The sequence below is a fragment of the Bombina bombina genome, chromosome 3 (assembly GCF_027579735.1).
Source record: "Bombina bombina isolate aBomBom1 chromosome 3, aBomBom1.pri, whole genome shotgun sequence".
Lineage (NCBI taxonomy): Eukaryota > Metazoa > Chordata > Amphibia > Anura > Bombinatoridae > Bombina > Bombina bombina.
Window position 1 is genome coordinate 940,143,206 of NC_069501.1, and position 20,791 is coordinate 940,163,996.

Here is a 20,791-nt window from a genome sequence, read left to right on the forward strand (position 1 = left end):
CCCCTGCTAGCGACCAATTGGCCACGAATCTGCAGGGGGTGGTATTGCACCAGCAGTTTACAATAACTGCTGGGGCAATGATAAATGCTGACAGCGTATGCTGTCGGCATTTATCGATGTGCAGCGGACATGATCCGCTATATCAGATCATGTCCACTCGCACCTACATAAATTGACCCCTTAATGTGCATATTGTATATTGTATCCGATATCTCTGTGGGATTTAAGCATCTACCAGGGATCTTTAAAACTGATTCACATGCCCAAGTTGCGGCTCTGTATTACACGCTTCCTGGTTGCAATATGGTTTCCTCTCTGGACCAATATTGCTGGCAACGTGTTTCGGCTAACTCGTTAAGCCTAATTGGACTCATAATGTTTGGTGCTTTATAACGATAATACATTATTCTGATTTGATTAAAAAAAAATCCAGTAACTAATCGTTAAATAATAGTCTCAGATACTTTGTTGCAAAGTTGATGATTAGTGTTGATTACGTCTTAATATGTTAAATAGTTCATAATGTATCCTGCATATTGAATAGTATAAAGACACACTTAAAAGTACATATAAAATGAAAAAAACTATAAAACTAAAATGTATGAATTTTCTGCTAATATTCATTTACCATAACTGTGTATTATTGGGGTGTTACAAAATTGAGAGATAAAAATACATATACAAGTATAAGAGTAAATAATGGCTAACCATCTGTAAAATAGCTAACTATTATTTAAAAAAAACTAGATAAATCCACATCTAGATTCAGACCATTGGGGGTAATCGTATCTAAATTTAAAATCCATTTACTTTCAAGCTGCAATAAATATTTTTGTATATCTCCGTCTCTCCATTTATCCTGCAGTGTTGCAATACCTATATAATTAAAATATTTTAAATTAAAACCATTTCACTCTTTAAAATGTTTATTTTTATTGTGATCCAAGTCTGCGTTCTCTAAAGACCAAAAGTGTTCCCTTATCCTTTCCCTCACAGTACTTTCCAACTCTCCAACATATTGAACCCCACATTTACATTGAATCATGTATACATTTCTGTTTGTGCATCTAATACAATTTTTAATCCTATATTCCTTCTTATTTATATTTAATTGAAAAGTTCCACTTTTTTTTGAATGTCTGAAGGCCTTACAGATCAAGCATGAAAAAACCCTGATAAATCTTTTCCAAACATATACACTCACCGACCACTTTATTAGGTACACCTTGCTAGTACCGGGTTGGACCCCCTTTTGCCTTCAGAACTGCCTTAATTCTTCACGGCATCGATTCAACAAGGTGTTGTAAACATTCCTCAGACATTTTGGTCGATATTGACATGATAGCATCACGTAGTTGTTAAAGATTTGTTGGCTGCACATCCATGATGCAAATCTCCTTTTTCACCACATCCCAAAGGTGCTCTATTGGATTGAGATCTCGTGACTGTTGAGGCCATTGGAGTACAGTGAACTCATTGTCATGTTCAAGAAACCAGTTTGAGATGATTTGAGCTTTGTGACCTGGTGCATTATCCTGTTGAAAGTAGCCATCAGAAGATGGGTACACTGTAGTCATAACGGGATGGACATGGTCAGCAACAATACTCAGGTAGGCCGTAGTGTTTAAAAAATTCTCAATTGGTACTAAGGGGCCCGAAGTGTTCCAAGAAAATATTCCCCACACCATTACACCACCACCACCAGCCTGAACCGTTGATACAAGGCAGGATGGATCCATGCTTTCATGTTATTTATGCCAAATTCTGACTCTACCATCTGAATGTCTCAGCTGAAATCGAGACTCATCAGACCAGGCAACATTTTTCTAATCTTTTATTGTCCAATTCTGGTGAGCCTGTGCAAACTCAGTTTCCTGTTCTTAGCTTACAGGAGTGGCCCGGTGTAGTTTTCTGCTGCTGTAGCCCATCTGCTTCTAGGTTCAACGTGTTGTACATTCAGAGATGGTATTCTGCATAACTTGGTTGTATTGAATGGTTATTTGAGTTACTGTTGCCTTTCTATCATCTCAAACCAGTTTGCCCATTCTCCTCTGACCTCTGACATCAACAAGGCATTTTGTCCACTCAATTGCAGCTCACTGGATATTTTCTCTTTTTCGGACCATTCTCTGTAAACCTTAGAGATGGTTGTGCGTGAAAATCCCAGTAGATCAGCAGTTTTTGAAATACTCAGACCAGCCCGTCTGGCACCAACAGCCATGCCACATTCAAAGTCACTTAAATGCCCTTTCTTCCCCATTCTGATGCTCGGTTTGAACTTCAGCAAGTCGTCTTCACCACATCTAGATGCCTAAATGCATTGAGTTGCTGCCATGTGATTGGCTGATTAGCATTTTGTGTTTCAGTTAAGCTATGCTTTGGTGTACATTCCAAAATAACACTATTTTAATGCATTTATTATGGTGTAATGTGCACCATACTAATTCTAGCAGCATAATAAAATATATATTGTGCACATTCTGCCAAAAGTGCATTTTTGAGGTCAGGCACTGATGTTAGCTTGCAAACAGCATTCCAATTCATCCCAAAGTTGTTAAACAGGGTTGAGGTCAGGGCTCCTCACAGATCATTCAATTTCACTCAATTTCCTCCACACAAAACTTGTGAAAACCATGTCTTCAGTCATGTGGAAATGGCCTTCTCAAAACTGCTGCTACAAAATTGGAATCACCCAGTTGTCTAAAGTCTTTGTATATTGTAGCATTAAAATGACCCTTCACTGGAACTAAGGGGCCTAGCCCAGACCCTGAAAAACAGCCCTTGCCCATTATCCCTTCCCCAACAAACTTTACAGTAGGAAGCATGCATTCCGGTAGGTAGAGTTCTCCTGGCATCCGCCACACTTAGAAACTTCCATAAGACTGCATCTAGTAAAGTGTGATTCATCACACCAGAGAACACGTTTCAACTGCTTTAGAGTCCAGTGGCAGCACGGTTTTACTCCACTTCAGCCGGTGCTTCGCATTACACATGTTAATGTGAAACGTGTGTACAGCTGCTCAGCCATGGAAGTCCATTTCATGAAGCTCGCAACCCACAGTTCTTGTGCTGATGTTGCTTTGAGAGGCAGTTTTTAACTCTGTAGTGAGTGATGCAACAGATGATAGGTGAATTTTTTTTTTTTAAATGATTTTTATTGAAGTCATAAACAAATACAGGATATAGGGTATGCCCCAAAACATTTACAGATCAATGTATACACAGTATAATTAGCAATGTAATGTATTCCAATATCTCAAGCGTTACTATAAAATGTGGGCTATCTCATAGAGAGACTTCAGTTTTATTACAGAGTATTATAAATGCAATATAAACAAGAATGGTCCTCTCCCAGCTATATAAGAAAAAGAGTAAGGTATCTATTCAGATAAGGGTAGGGTTAAGTAGGAGGTAGCTCTATAGTTTTATGGGGAAGGGGGATGCAGCGGGCGAGAACCGCTCAAAATAGAGTAGGGGGGGTGGAGGGCGGAGCCAGTTAGTATGTCAGATTTGTAAATGCACTGAGAACTCAGATCTTTAAAATACACTACGAGATAGAATTATCCTCTATTTACATCGTGAGTAAGTTTAAGCTGGGGTATGTAAAAATAAGGGTAGCTTCCTAAGAAGGATACAAACAGGGGGGGATAACTAAGTATATGAAAAACAGCGACAAATAAAGCACCCACATAGTCAGATATCTCCAACAACTGTTAGTTACTACATACATACCCCAAACCAAGATCATTAATTTATCTGATATGCTGAGCCGTGCTTTCCCAGTTAACACAGCCCAGCAGCAACCATTATAACATGTATTGAGAGACCACAGTAGAACTAAAGTAAGCCATCGAATTGAAAAGTATTGTTTGGAAACATCTAAGTAGTATGTTTTTGAACCAAGAACAAACAAACCCAACATCAAAAATAGGTTTAAACATTTAGGGTAGCCACATGGTATATACTAGAATAAAACTGATTTGTGCCTGTTAACAAGTTATACTGGAGCTAAGTTAAGGAATGCGTCATGGATCCATGCAGGACATTAAACCAAACACTAAAGATATAACAAAGATAAGGAAACAAATTTAAACATGGCTATATTTCAAACATTGAGGGATGGAAGTAGAAACTGGTTGCTAGTCTTTTATATAGATAGGAGGGAGCCATTCTAATGCTCAGTTCTCTACTGGGGGCTATATGAGTACTCAGGAAGCAAGCTATGTAAGGCTAGGGGGTCTATTATAATGGTTAAATTGTAACAGGTGCTCGTGTGATGGCATTCAAAATACATTTAGCTATAATCATAATCTAGTGCGAATGGAATATAATTCTGTTCAGAACAGTATGGAATCTAAGCTCCTGAGTTGGAACAGTTAGTATTAAAATGGGTAAATAAATCGTGGGTATCAAACTTATATACACAGTTCAGCCTACATCAAACATTACAGAACAGTGGCCCCTGAACAAGGGGAACAATAGTATTGTTCGTGTTTTATAAATGTTATGCGTAACCAAGAACAATAGTATGAACAACCTAAATGTCTCTAGCTTTGCCAAATAAGGGGAACAAAGTTCTGAACACTAATAGCTCAAGCTTTTCTATAGGTCATAGTAGCGTTAACCCCCCCCCCGGATCAAAAAGGTCTCTTAGTTTAATAAAGCCATAAGTTAGGGATATGCAATAAGGATCTCACAATCAGATCGCCTCTCACACCAAAGGAGTTTCACAGCACGCTGACGTCATCTCTATTGCAGCGTGTGTATGCGGAAGTCGGAACACGCTGCCTGCAGGGACGCTGAACACGGAGTGTAACCTCCGCTAACGGATCAACCGCTCAGCTCTTCTCAACACTACCGGACCTGTTCCCAACTTACCTTACCTTAGGATTTATACGCAAGTACTTAGTATAAGAGACTTCCTTAAAGCACATGTCTGTAACTTCTCCTAGGAATATTTACAGAGCTAATGCCTAATTGAATTGCTTACTACTGTGTTTGCCTGTCATATTAACTCTCTAATACCTGCTCAAGTTATACAGAGACTCTAACTAAACCTAAGCACTAAAAGCTTTACTGCCTCTCTGACCCTCTATCATTTAACCTACTAAGGCATAGGCATTAACCTAAGGGGCTATACTCAAGACAGAAAAGGAAGGTTAATTCTATTGTTCTTCCCTTATCACTGAAGTGAGATATAACAGTCCAGGTATACTTCAACATTAATACCTGTGACTACAAGCTCACTCTCCACTTCATTACTTGTTTATGTTATTCCTAAGAGGTATCAGTTTTCACTTACCATTGATAACTGTATAAATAGGAATATCTGCACACAAAATATTTGTTTATCCATTAATGTTTATTAGGGATATTGCAGAATTATCAAGCCATTAAAAAAAAGTTTACAATGGATCCTGCGCAAATGACCAATGAAATTGGCACCCTCAATCAAAAGGTGAAGTTACTTGCACAGGGTTTAAATGAACTAAAAACTGAAAATAATACACTCAAACGTTTAATGAACGATTATTTCACACAGAAACCCACTGATCATCCAGAACCACAAATTAATCCACCCCACCCATTCACAGGGGTTCGTTCGAAATACCGTGAATTCAAGAATTCATGCATGCTCCTATTCAGTATGAAGCCCAAGACATACAGTACAGAGAGAATTAAGGTCTGTACAACTATATCGTACCTGTCTGGAGAACCCAGGGCTTGGGCCGACAGATTCTTTGAGTCTGGAGATCCTATACTAGATTCATTAGAAAATTTCTTTGCTGCCATGTCTACACTTTATGAGGATACTAACAAACAGAGTACAGCGGAACAAAACCTGAGATCCATTAGACAAGGAAAGCGAGCGGTAGAGGATTATATTGCCGAATTCCAACTCTGGGCTACTGACTCGCAATGGAATATAATCCGCCTGAAGAATCAATTCAGGTTGGGATTATCAGAACACCTCAAAGACAAACTTTCTCGTATAGAGTTACCTGAAACTCTGGATGCTTTAATAAAAGTTTGTATATCAATGGATCGACGCTACAGAGAACGTAAGATGGAAAGGCAACACCCCGAGACCTACACAAAGAAGCATTATCCTGTTCATTATGATAAGCCGAGTACATCAGCGGTGGCTATGGAAATTGGAACCATAAAAGGGCCTCTAACTCAAGAGGAAAAGACAAGACGCCGCTTATCCAACCTATGTATGTATTGCGCTAACAAAGACCATGGAGTGTCAACATGTCCTCTCCTGCTTCGTCAAAAGAAGGGTAAGACTCCTTACAGTATCACTAATATCCTTACCAAAGTAAATACCCATTTGACTATTTCTGTGTCTTTACAGTGGGACCAACACCTCTACCAGAGCGAGGCTATGATTGACTCCGGTGCTTTCGGAATGTTCATAGATCAGAAAATTGTTAATGTAAATAAAATTCCCTGTGTGATGAAAGAAATACCAGTTTATGTTAAAGTTATTGACGGGTCTAATTATTTAAAGGGTCCCATTACACATCACACTATTCCACTTCTCACCACTACAAAAACAGGTCACAAAGAATATATTTCATATGACATCATTCCAGGATCTATACACCCTATTATTTTGGGATATCCATGGCTACAAAAACATAATCCCACAATTGATTGGTCAATAAACAAGGTAAAATTTGACTCTTCTTACTGTTCTTCAACTTGTTTTCCTTACACACAAATTAATCTCGCTATAACAGCTTTACCTCAAGAGTACGCTGAATTTTCAGACGTATTCAATTTAAAAGAACCAGAAAACCTTCCTCCACATCGGCCTTATGACTGCCCGATTGATACAAAACCTGGTGCAGTCATACCGTTTGGAAAAATATTCCCACTATCACAGAAAGAATTACAATTCTTGAGGGAATACCTAGATGATAATTTGCGTAAGGGTTTTATCTCACCTAGTACATCCTCGGCAGCCGCAGGCATATTTTTCATCACTAAAAAAGACGGAACTAGACGACCCATTATAGATTACAGAGCTCTTAACTCAATAACCATCAAAAACAGATACCCCCTTCCTCTCATCCCTGAGCTTCTAGAAAGGTTGAGTGATGCTACCATATTCACCAAATTAGACCTTAAAGGTGCATACAACCTTATCCGGATGAAGATTGGGGATGAATGGAAAACGGCCTTCAGGACCCGTTATGGGTTGTTCCAATATAATGTCATGCCATTCGGACTCACCAATGCACCAGCCACATTCCAGTATTTTATTAACGATATATTTAAAGATCTCATGGATGTGTGCGTGGTAATTTATTTAGATGACATTTTGATCTACTCTCGTACTGAAGATGAACATATCAAACATGTTAGGTGGGTGTTAGCAAGATTGCGTGAACATCAACTCTACGCCAAGATGGAGAAGTGTTGTTTCCATGTAAAGACTATCAAATTTCTGGGATATATAATCTCACCTACCGGAGTATTGATGGACCCTGAAAAAGTTTCTGCTATACTCAACTGGACTAGACCCTCCTCGGTAAAATCGTTACAACGATTTCTTGGGTTTGCCAACTTTTATAGACGATTCATAAGAAATTTCTCTATGATTGTCAAACCTTTAACCAGACTAACAGGCAAACATAAATTCTTATGGAACAATGAAGCTCAGGAGGCATTCGATTCTCTAAAAAAGAAATTCTCATCCTCTCCCGTTCTACAACTCCCTCATCCTGATTACCAATATACAGTAGAGGTCGATGCCTCGAATACAGGTATTGGTGCTGTACTCTCCCAACAATCTCTAACTAATACTACTTTACATCCAGTTGCATATTATTCAAGAACACTCACAAATGCAGAACAAAATTACTCCGTAGGAGACAAAGAATTGTTAGCCATCAAATGTGCTTTGGAACATTGGAGGCATCTACTCGAAGGCACCTCCAAACCGTTTTACATCTTCACCGATCACAAGAACCTTCAATATCTCAGGAATAACAAGACTCTTTCGTCAAGACAGGTTGGTTGGGCTCTTTTTCTCGACAGGTTTGAATTCTTGATAACCTATCGACCAGGTTCTAAGAACATCAAGGCAGACGCTCTCTCCAGATCCCTTGAACCCACCACTGAAGAACCAGAGAAAACATTTATCATTGCCCCTCAAAAAATCATTGCCTCTGCCACTACTTTACTCACTGAGATAATAAACGCTTTGCAATCTGATACGGAGATTCCTCCTTCTTGTGAACAGGATGATAAGACAGGTTTATTTATTCATAACAACAAGACTTATATTCCTTCTTCTTTACGCCAAGAACTCATACAACATTATCATGATACACCTCTCTCAGGACACCCTGGTATAGTAAAAACGATGGAACTCCTCAAAAGGACGTTTTGGTGGCCACATCTCAATCAGGATGTAGTTGATTACGTGACGAAATGTAATACTTGTGCTCGAAATAAGAAAGACCATCATAAACCATTTGGTCTTATGTGTTCCTTACCCATTCCAGAGGTTCCTTGGTCTATGATAGCTATGGACTTCATAGTGGAGTTACCTCCATCAAACCAATTCACCACAATATTAGTGGTAATAGACCATCTCACCAAATTAGCACATTTCATACCGTTAAAGTCTTTACCAACTGCAATCACTACTGCCAAGATATTCATGTCACATATTGTAAAACTCCATGGACTACCCACTTCCATTGTGTCGGACCGGGGGACACAATTCACCTCCAGATTTTGGAAAGAATTATGTTGAATACTACAAATTTCCTCAAGACTCACCACCGCGTTCCACCCTCAATCCAATGGATTAACGGAATGTACAAATCAAACTTTAGAACAGTACCTTCGGTGCTATGTAAGCAATCTTCAAGATGACTGGGCAGAGTGGTTACCTCTAGCTGAATTCGCATATAATAATTCTATAAACACCTCCACCAAAACATCACCATTTCATGCTACATATGGATACCATCCTAAGTCTCTTCCTGGACGAGACCTTGTATCCATCAATCCAACCGTCATGGATTACACCCAAAACATCAGAGCTTCTCTTACACTATTAAAGAAACACCTTGAAGAAGCCAAATCCTCTCAAAAGAGTTATTATGATACAAAAAGATGTAATCCTCCAACCTTTAAAGTTGGAGACAGTTTTACTCTCCACAAAAAATCTCAGACTCCAAGTACCCTGTAAAAAACTCGCAAACCAATTCATTGGGCCTTATTCCATAACAAAGGTCATCAATCCTAATGCCGTCACTCTTAAACTGCCACCAACACTAAAGATACATCCATCTTTCCATGTATCGCTTTTGAAACCCTTCCTTGGAACCAACACCATACAACCACTAGTTAGCGACTCCCCTGTCGTGTCCGAACCGGATCAAACGGATTATGAAATAGAACAAATACTTGACTCCCGGATACGTTGGAGAAGAGTTGAATATCTCGTTCACTGGAAGGGATATGGACCAGAAGAAGATTCATGGGTACAACATTCTAACCTTCGTGCTCCTGATTTACTTTCCAAATTCCACACTAAATATCCAACGAAACCAGGTGCTGTTGGTTGAAGGAGGGCATCCTGACGGGAGGGATCTGTCATATCATTACCCCTCTAGTAGATTATATGTGGTAATATCTGTCCCTTTAAGGTTTACACAGAGGCATACCAGGTCATCTATAAAAGGAGGGACTAAAGCACTGCACAGTTGCTTGATAATTGCAAATGTATGGGTAAAGCAAAGTTACTGCAACCTTTACCTATCTCCTAAGTTTAACGGATTGGATAAACCCTTTTCTGACAATCAGTATCCTTACTGATATCATTAACCTCATTCAACTAAAAACTCTTACCACCTAATATACTTCTAAGGATCTCACAATCAGATCGCCTCTCACACCAAAGGAGTTTCACAGCACGCTGACGTCATCTCTATTGCAGCGTGTGTATGCGGAAGTCGGAACACGCTGCCTGCAGGGACGCTGAACATGGAGTGTAACCTCCGCTAACGGATCAACCGCTCAGCTCTTCTCAACACTACCGGACCTGTTCCCAACTTACCTTACCTTAGGATTTATACGCAAGTACTTAGTATAAGAGACTTCCTTAAAGCACATGTCTGTAACTTCTCCTAGGAATATTTACAGAGCTAATGCCTAATTGAATTGCTTACTACTGTGTTTGCCTGTCATATTAACTATCTGCTATCTGCTCAAGTTATACAGAGGAATTGCTTACTAGTGTGATTGCCTGTCATATTAACTCTCTAATACCTGCTCAAGTTATACAGAGACTCTAACTAAACCTAGGCACTAAAAGCTTTACTGCCTCTCTGACCCTCTATCATTTAACCTACTAAGGCATAGGCATTAACCTAAGGGGCTATACTCAAGACAGAAAAGGAAGGTTAATTCTATTGTTCTTCCCTTATCACTGAAGTGAGATATAACAGTCCAGGTATACTTCAACATTAATACCTGTGACTACAAGCTCACTCTCCACTTCATTACTTGTTTATGTTATTCCTAAGAGGTATCAGTTTCACTTACCATTGATAACTGTATAAATAGGAATATCTATACACAAAATATTTGTTTATCCATTAATGTTTATTAGGGATATTGCATCATCTCACGGTTTGATTGAAGAGCATAAAGTGTGCAGCAATGCAAAAATAACCTAAAGTCCAATATAGAGATCATACAATCAAGAGTGAACCGGGAATGTCCTTTGATTACAGTAGATAGGCAGTATGAAGCACTAAATAAATCTAATAACTAGGCCACGGCACTCAAACACACATAGTTATATACACATAATGACAAATCGGTACCTAGGCCATAACCTATCCTCATGCTATCTTATGTGGTTAATTTATAGGAAAAACAGTGAATACTTGTGGTCTATATAAATACAAAACTGTGGAAAAGAAGGTTTGTGGATTGCTAGTGGCAAAAGTTTGAGAAATATATAATAAGCACAATCGTGGGCTACAAAGTAAGGCAATCAACAATGAGAAAAATAGCAACATGGCCCAGTATCCATAAGAGATCCCACAGAGTCCTCAGTTGTCAATTACAAGGTACAACAACATCATCCATACAGTTTATGGAAGTGTGTACGGCCCCTTCAATGTGAGAAATTCTACTTTTGCCATGAGGAGTTTCTGTGGGTTTAATGTGTCGATCTAGCTGAATCTGAATGTCACAATAAATCCTCATCAGACCTTAGGGTCGTCATTTTCACTGTTTGTGCAAGTGGGTTAAAGTAAAGAATTGGATTCCAAAATAAACAACACTAACGTGCTGTGAAGTGCCAGACCTACACACTATACAGTCTCAAAGCAGTTAGCCCACTCCAACCTTATAGAGCTTAAATCTCAACAGGGTAATACCTTTTGATAGCTGCAGAGCTGGGAGATCCCCCAAAGGTGATCGCCAGGGGCTAACTGGGCCATGTGGTGCCTTCAACATACCCGAAGGGTTTCTAAGCGTAAGTGACCTCATACCTGCAACCAGTATGTTCCAAGGCCACATACAAATGAAGAGTCTTCGCCTGCAGATCAAAGCAGTAGGTGATAGTTCCGGGATCCACTCACCAGCAGGCAAGACAAGTTCTAACCAAGGGGCCTCAGGAACATATCCTATATCACATAGGACTGAAGCATCAGGTGTTCCCGCGACTGTAAAGGATAAGTGTACACAAGATACCAGCGTGGGCTGTAGCGGACACCTACCAAACAGGCCCATCCGGCTTGTCTCCGCTGCAGGTAATGTGCATACTGTGGGAACCACAGGGCGGGTTCCTTCATTGTCTCCCATGCCATCACAGGGTAGCCAAGGAGAGAGCTTGCGGTGTAGGTCCTTAGTCTTCAAGTTGATAGGACTGTGCAAGAGGAGACACTGCGGTTTCAGGTCAGAGTCAGGCGCTGTAAGGGCTTCAGATATGCCCGCCTGTGAGTTCTGGCTGGAGTCTTCAGGGAAAGAGTGGCTGGAGATGTCTCTTAAGGTGAGGGTGAAATCAGCCTGATAGTAGTCAAGGTGGGAGCTGAGCACATTCAGTGCACCTATAAGATCCATATCATCTGAGAGGAGTGTTATCACTGAATATGTAAGGAGATATGAGGTGAGATGGTCAGTCTATTGTAAAAGCTGGTAAGTTAAAGAGGTAAAGTGGTATCCATCTTTGTGTGGCGGTCCTCCACATGGCTCTTAAATCGTACCGAAACTAGTCTCTCCGGCTAATATTTAGTTCCAAAAGTCTGCTAGGATCTTGAGGAGATTATCATAGTGTTGTTGGTAAAAATATATTCAGATTGAGGTAGGTAAACTCAATATATTAGGTAGATTTCTATATTAGCTTTAGGGGCACTACTGAGATGCGTCCTTTCACTACAGTAGTTGGCTCCGCCCCCCATAGGTGAATTTTTTTACAAGCTAAGCACTTCAGTTTTGTTGCTCCTAGACACTTTCACGATAATAATACAGTTGATCAGAGCAGATATAAAATGGCAGAATTTTCACGAATTAACTTGTGGCAAAGGTGGCATCCTATTACATTGCCATGTTGCTGGATTTTATGCACCTTTTAGCAATAGGTGTGGCTGAAATTTACTGAATTCAATAATTAATAGGTGTGGCCACATACATTTGGCCATATCTTACAGTTTTTCTTTCTTTTTTTTTTTTCTCTTCATTTTCATTGATTTTTGCAATCATCTTTCCCATCCAGACTGTTTTTCATGTAGATTTGTAGCTCCGTGAGTCCTTGCCATTAAAAGATAACATTTCACTCCTGACCCAATAAGCCGATACTGTGTGGATTAACTATTTTCCAAAGTCATCCTCTTTTTCATTTATGATTCATCACCCGTGTTCAGAGTTACTGGAGAAGGGATATGCAAGGTCAGTTAACATAAAATCACCATTGTTCTGCAGTCAGAAATATTCTCTGTAATCAGGTTCTTTGTTAGGTGTCTCCATTTTTTTTTACAAAATTACATTTTCATTACAGTGATAAGAAGATGGTTTCTGATCCGAATAGAGCAGATAAAAGATTATTAAAACCAGTTACTCTTATGCAGCTCAATCATATTCTTTAAATTATTCTTACTGATTTTACATATCTTCGGAAAAATCAAAGATACTATTTATCTGAACATGCAGTTCAATTTCCCATCCTACAAGCATTCATTATCTGTTTTTTTCAGCTGTTCTATCTATCCCCAGGATCATTTTTAATAGTGAATAGTTAAAAAAAAATGTTACATACTCAACTTGAGCAAGTTATGTATTGGTGTATAAAAAAGTGGTCATCTATGATTTGATGTTTTTTTTATTGATTGTGTAAACAACAAATAAAACTCATCTATTAAATTGTCACTCTATTATTTATAATCTATAATAGGTTTTTATATCCAAAAAATATCCAAATAATAACTTTAAAGTTATTGGAATATTTTCTTTTTCAATTCTCATATAGACATTTACGAGTTTTGGGGTAACAGGGGTGCGTTGCTAACGAGCCTTTTTTTCCCACCGCTCCCTTAAGACAACGCTGGTATTACAGGTTTTTTTAAACCTGGCGTTAGCCGCAAAAAGGTGAGCGTAGAGCAAAATTTAGCTCCACATCTCACCTCAATACCGGCGTTGCTTAGGTCAGCGGTGAGCTGGCTGAACGTGCTTGTGCACGATTTCCTCATAGGAAACAATGGGGCTGAGCTGGCTGAAAAAAAACCTAACACCTGCAAAAAAGCAGCGTTCAGCTCCTAACGCAGCCCCATTGTTTCCTATGGGGAAAGGAATTTTATGTCTGCACCTAACACCCTAACATGAACCCCGAGTCTAAACACCCCTAATATTACACTTATTAACCCCTAATCTGCCGCCCCCGCTATCGCTGACACCTACATTATATTTATTAACCCATAATCTGCCCCCCAACGTCGCCACAACTATATTACATTTATTAACCCTATTCTGCCGCTGCCACTATTATAAATTTATTAACCCCTAAACCTAAGTCTAACCCTAACCCTAACACCCCTCTAACTTAAAAATAATTTAAATTAAACAAAATAAATTTACCATAATTAAATACATTAATCCTATTTTAAACTAAATACTTACCGATAAAATAAACCCTAAGCTAGCTATAACTAATAGTTACATTTTAGCTAGTTTAGGATTTATATTTATTTTACAGGCAAGTTTGTATTTATTTTAACTAGGTAGAATAGTTATTAAATAGTTATTAACTATTTAATAACTTCCTAGTTAAAATAAGTACAAAAGTACCTGTAAAATAAACCCTAACCTAAGTTACAATTATACCTAACACTGCACTATAATTAAACTAATTACCTAAACTACCTACAATTAATTACAATTAAATAAAATAAACAAAATTACGAAAATATAAAAAACACTAAATTACAGGAAAAAAAAAAGAATTACAAGAATTTTAAACTAATTACACCTAATCGAATCCCCCTAATAAAATAAAAAAGCCCCCCAAAATAATAAAATTCCCTACCCTATACTAAATTACAAATAGCCCTTAAAAGGGCCTTTTGCGGGGCATTGCCCCAAAGTAATCAGCTCTTTCACCTGTAAAAAAATACAATACCCCCAACATTTAAACCCACCCCCCACACACCCAACCCTACTGTAAAACCCACCCAATCCCCCCTTAAAAAACCTAACACTACCCCCCTGAAGATCTCCCTACCTTGAGCCAATAGGATTTTTCCTACCTTAATGCCGATTGGCTGATAGAATCCTATCAGCCAATCGGAATTCAAGGGACACCATCTTGGATGACATCATTTAAAGGAACCTTCATTCTTCGCTTGGACTTCGTTTGAAGAGGATGGCTCTGTGTTGGCTGGATTGAAGATGGACCCGATATAAGATGCCGTCTGGATGAAGACTTCTGCCGCTTGGAGGACCTCTTCTTCCCGGATCAGATGAAGACTTCTGCCCCTCTGGAGGTCCAATTGTGCCCAGCTGGGTGAAGACATCTCAAGGTAGGGAGATCTTCAAGGGGTTAGTGTTAGGTTTTATTAAGGAGGGATTGGGTGGGTTTTTGAGTAGGGTTGGATGTGTGGGTGGTGGGTTTTAATGTTGGGGGAGTATTTTTTTTTACAGGTGAAAGAGCTGATTACTTTGGGGCAATGTCCCGCAAAAGGCCTTTTTAAAGGCTTTTTGTAATTTAGTATAGGGTAGGGAATTTTATTATTTTGGGGGGCTTTTTTATTTTATTAGGGGGATTAGAGTAGGTGTAATTAGTTTAAAAAAATTGTAATTATTTTTTTATTTTCTGTAATTTAGTGTTTATTGTTTTTCGTACTTTAGTTTATTTAATTTAATTGTAATTAATTGTAGGTAGTTTAGGTAATTTATTTAACGATAGTGTAGTGTTGTGTGTAATTGTAATTTAGGTTAGGATTTATTTTACAGGTATATTTGTCTTTATTTTAACTAGGTAGTTATTAAATAGTTAATAACTATTTCATAACTATTGTACCTTGTTAAAATAAATACAAAGTTGCCTGTAAAATAAATTTAAACCCTAAGCTAGATACAATGTAACTATTAGTTATATTGTAGCTATCTTAGAGTTTATTTTATAGGTAAGTATTTAGTTTTAAATAGGATTAATTTATTTAATTACAGTAATTTTATTTAGATTATTTTAAATTATATTTAAGTTAGGGGGTGTTAGGGTTAGGTTTAGACTTAGGTTTAGGGGTTAATACCTTTAATATAGTAGCAGCAACGTTGGGGGTGGCAGATTAGGGGTTAATAAATGTAGGTAGGTGTCAGCGATGTTAGGGACGGCAGATTAGGGGTTAATAAAATGTAACTAGTGTTTGCTAGGCAGGAGTGCGGCGGTTTAGGGGTTAATATATTTATTAAAGTGGCGGCGATGTCCGGTCGGCAGATTAGGGGTTAATATATTTATTAAAGTGTTTCCGATGTGGGGGGGGGGGCTCGGTTTAGGGGTTAATAGGTAGTTTATGGGTGTTAGTGTACTTTTTAGCACTTTAGTTAAGAATTTTATGTTACGGCGTTAGCCCATAAAACTCTTAACTACTGACTTTTAAATGTGGTAGAAGTCTTGACAGGAGAGGGTGTACTGCTCACTTCTTCCAAGACTCGTAATACCAGCATTAGACAAATCCCATTAAAAAGATAGGATACGCAATTGATGTAAGGGGATTTGCGGTAAGCTCGAGTCGCGGAAGAAAAGTGAGCGGTACACCTGTACCTGCCAGACTCATAATACCAGCGGGCATTAAAAAGCAACGTTGGGACCTCTCAACCCTGCTTTTTAAGGCTAATGCAAGACTTGTAATCTAGCAGTTAATTACTTTGATTTAGAAATCATATTGTGCTAGATTACAAGTAGAGCGTTAAATTATCTTGCGCCCACAAATGGACAAATTTGCCCATTTGCGGGCGCACAATAAATGACCAGCCATTACAAGGGGCTGGTTATTGCTACCGCGAGCTTGCATAAGAAATTAGCGCTTCTAAATAACTTCTGGTTAATTTTCTAAATCTCCCATAATTGCCCTAAAACTTAAGTGTTTGTTTTCTTTTTTTTTTTTAAATGTAGCTTTTAAAAAAAACAACAACTGCACTTAGCATTTTTGGGGGGCTAAAGTCAGCGGCTGTAGGTTGTTAGAAAGAAAACTGCACTGAAAAGTGCCTTTACATTGCGGTCTATGGGAACAGTGTGTTCCTTGTAAATATATATATATAGATATAAAAACACATAACACATAAATATATGTATATAATCATATAAACCGTCATAAACTGGGAATCCATTCATTAGTGCAAGAGCAAAATGCAAATTTAAGAATACATTAAATACCAATGTACTGTTAGTTAATTGCATATCTTATAGATATCTCATATATATCTCATGCACTGGAGAAGTGTTCTCATATGTATCGATCTGAACTTTTAGAACTTTAGGGATCACTACAGTTTATAAATATAAAAAAACAGCAATTTCACAATGTGTCAAAATGATCATATAGACAGTATTTATTAGTTTAAATTTATGCATACTTATATGCGCATGCGCCCTCTAGCAGCTTACTCAACTTACAAACTAATAAAGACCAAAAACTATATAGATGTGTGTATAATGGACTAAGCAGTTATAGCGATTCCAAACTGATATCTTTCAGTGTATAACAATCACAATAGATGGAATTTCTTAAGAGAGAATCAATAGACCCAACACAGGGGCTCCGTGAGTTTTAGGGCCCCACTGGCTATCCACTAGAATAAAGGTTATAGCAAATGTATAGAAGATGTGAAGATATCTATAGTACACTATCACCAATACTGTTTGAGGGACATACGTTATCATGATGGTATTAAATCTTAAATGTTTTTGACCCCAAAGTGTGTTATACTGGGGGTTGGCAATCTGTTTATCATACTGTGATAATATCATACTGTGAGTTGTAGCCTTTTGGAATACGTGATTCCAGGGTAAAGATCCAAAAAGCTTCTCGCTTTAGGTGGATTTTGTTGATGTCCCCTCCTCTTGTGGGTGCTACAACCTGTTCTATAACCATCCATCTGAAAGTGGTATTGGTACTGTTATGTTGTTGTATAAGGTGTTTAGCCATCTTGGAGCAGGGATCAGACCTTTTAATGTCTGACAAATGTTGTCTTATTCGTTCCCTGACTTCCTTTGATGTACACCCTACATATTGCTTATTTAGGCAAGTACACCATATTAGATATATGGCATTCTTTCTCCAACAGTTAACACATGAGGTTACCCGATATTGTTTTTCTATAGAGTATGATTGAAAAGAATCACTTATTTAAATAAATGTGCATGGTATACAGGCACTGTAGCCGTACCTATACATCCCTCTAGAGTCTAGCCAAGAACTCATGGCTGTTTTGGTGGGTAAGACACTAGGTGAGATCTCTTTTCCTGTAGGAGAATCTGCAGCCCCTTTCAACTGTTTTAACCAAACCATCATCAGCCAGGAGCATGGGCATATTTTTTCGGATAATTTTACAAATGTCATCATAATCAGATTAAAACTGCGTGACAAAAGTCACAGGTTTCGCACTTTTTTGCCTTAGATTATCATTTTTGGATTGTTGTTTATCCAACAACGTTTTTGTCTTTCTATGCCATCAACTTCTTGTTTTGCCTTTTATATAACCTCTTTTTTGTACCCTCTCTGTTCTAACCTCTTTATTAAATCATTGATTTGGGTTACATAGTCAGTCATGTTAGAAAAATTTATTTCAGTTCTAACAAATTGACCTTTGGCGATAGAATAAGGAACATTATGGGGATGATTACTCTTGCCATGGAGTAAGGTGCTGATATGGGTTTTCTGTACATAGTGGACTCTACTTAATGGCTTAAAATATTAGATTTCAGCTGTAGGTCTAGATAGTTGATAGCATTTTTGTGTGTCTCAAAAGTAAATCGCAATCCCCATTCAATATCATTGAGAAACTGTACAAACTCTGCCATAGCAGGAACATCTCCCTCCCATAACACAATCAATTCATCAATATAGCGATGGTAGCTCTTGATGTTATGGGCACAGTGATTACTCTCGCCATAAATCATTGTTAGTTCCCACCAACCCATTACAAGATTGGCATATGACGGAGCACATTTTGCCCCCATTGTGGTGCCTTGCAACTGCAAGTAAAACCTGTCCTGGAATTTAAAGAAATTATGTGTCAATAGAAATTGCAACACTTCAAGTATGTACTGGGAGAAATTCCTGCCATACACCTAGATTACGAGTTTTGCATTAGAGGCTATACGGTGCTAACGAGCAGTTTTCCCTCACCACTCACTTACCTACAGCACTGGTATTACGGTTTTTACCAACCCGTCGTTAAAAGACAAGAAATGAGTGTTGAGCTTGTGCACGATTTCCCCATAGGTATCAATGGAGAGAGCCGGCTGAAAAAAAGTCTAACACCTACAAAAAAGCAGCGTAAAGCTCACTAACACAGCCCCATTGATTCCTATGGGGAAATAAAAGTTATGTCTACACCTAACACCATAACATGAACCCCGAGTCTAAACACCCCTAATCTTACACTTATTAACCCCTAATCTGCCGCCCCTGACATCGCAGACACCTACATTATATTATTAACCCCTAATCTGCCGCTCCGGACACCGCCGCCACCTACATTATAGTTATAAACCGCTAATCTGCTGCCCCCAACATCGCCGACACCTACATTATATTTATTAATCCCTAATCTGCCGCCCCCAATGTCGCTGCAACCTACCTACACTTTTAAACCCCTAATCTGCCTCCCCCAACGTCACCGCCACTAGAATAAACATATTAACCCCTAAACCGATGCACTCCTGCCTCGCAAACATTAGTGAAATATTATTAACCCCTAATCTGCTGTCCCTAACATCGCCGCCACCTACCTACATTTATTAACCCCTAATCTCCCGCCCCCAACGTCGCCGCCACTATATTAAAGTTATTAAACCCTAAACCTAAGTCTAACCCTAAACCTAACACCCACTAACTTAAATATAATTTAAATAAATCTAAATAAATATTCCTATCATTAACTAAATTATTCCTATTTAAAACTAAATACTTACCTATAAAATAAACCCTAAACTAGCTACTATATAACTAATAGTTACATTGTAGCTAGCTTAGGGTTTATTTTTATTTTACAGGCAAGTTTGTATTTATTTTAACTAGGTAGAATAGTTATTAGTTATTAACTATTTAATAACTACCTAGTTAAAATAAAGACAAATTTACCTGTAAAAAAACCTAACCTAAGTTAAACTAATACCTAACACTATAATATAATTAAATAAATTAACTAAATTAAATACAATTACCTAAATTAAATTAAATTAGCTAAAGTACAAAAAATCCAAACACTAAATTACAGAAAATAATAAACAAATTACAGATATTTAAACTAATTACACCTAATCTAATAGCCCTATTAAAATAAAAAAGCCCCCCCAAAATAAAAAAAATGCTAGCCTAAACTAAACCACCAATAGCCCTTAAAAGGGGCCCTTTGCGGGGCATTGCCCCAAAGTAATCAGCTCTTTTAGCTGTAAAAAAAATACAAACAACAGTAAAACCCACCACCCACACAACCAACCCCCCAAATAAAATACTATAAACCTAAGCTCCCCATTGCCCTGAAAAGGGCATTTGGATGGGCATTGCCCTTAAAAGGGCAGTTAGATCTTTTGCCCCCCAAACCCTAACCTAAAAATAAAACCCACCCAATACAACCTTAAAAAAACCTAACACTAACTCCCTGAAGATTGACTTACGGGGAGACGTCTTCATCCAAGCCGGGCCGAAGTCCTCAACGAAGCCAGGAGAAATCTTCATCCAAGCCGGGCTAAGTGGTCCTCCAGACGGGCAGAAGTCTTCATCCAGACGGCATCTTCTATCTTCATCCATCCGGCGTGGAGCAGTTCCATCTTCAAGAAATACGACGCAGAGCATCCTCTTCATCCAGAGTCTTCTTACTGAATGAAGGTACCTTTAAGTGACATCATCCAAGATGGCGTCCCTTAGATTCCAATTGGCTGATGCAATCAGCCAATAGGATTGAGCTCGCATTCTATTGGCTGATTGGATCAGCCAATAGGATTGAACTTCAATCCTATTGGCTGATTGCATCAGCCAATAGGATTTTTTCTACCTTAATTCCGATTGGTTGATAGAATTCTATCAGCTAATCA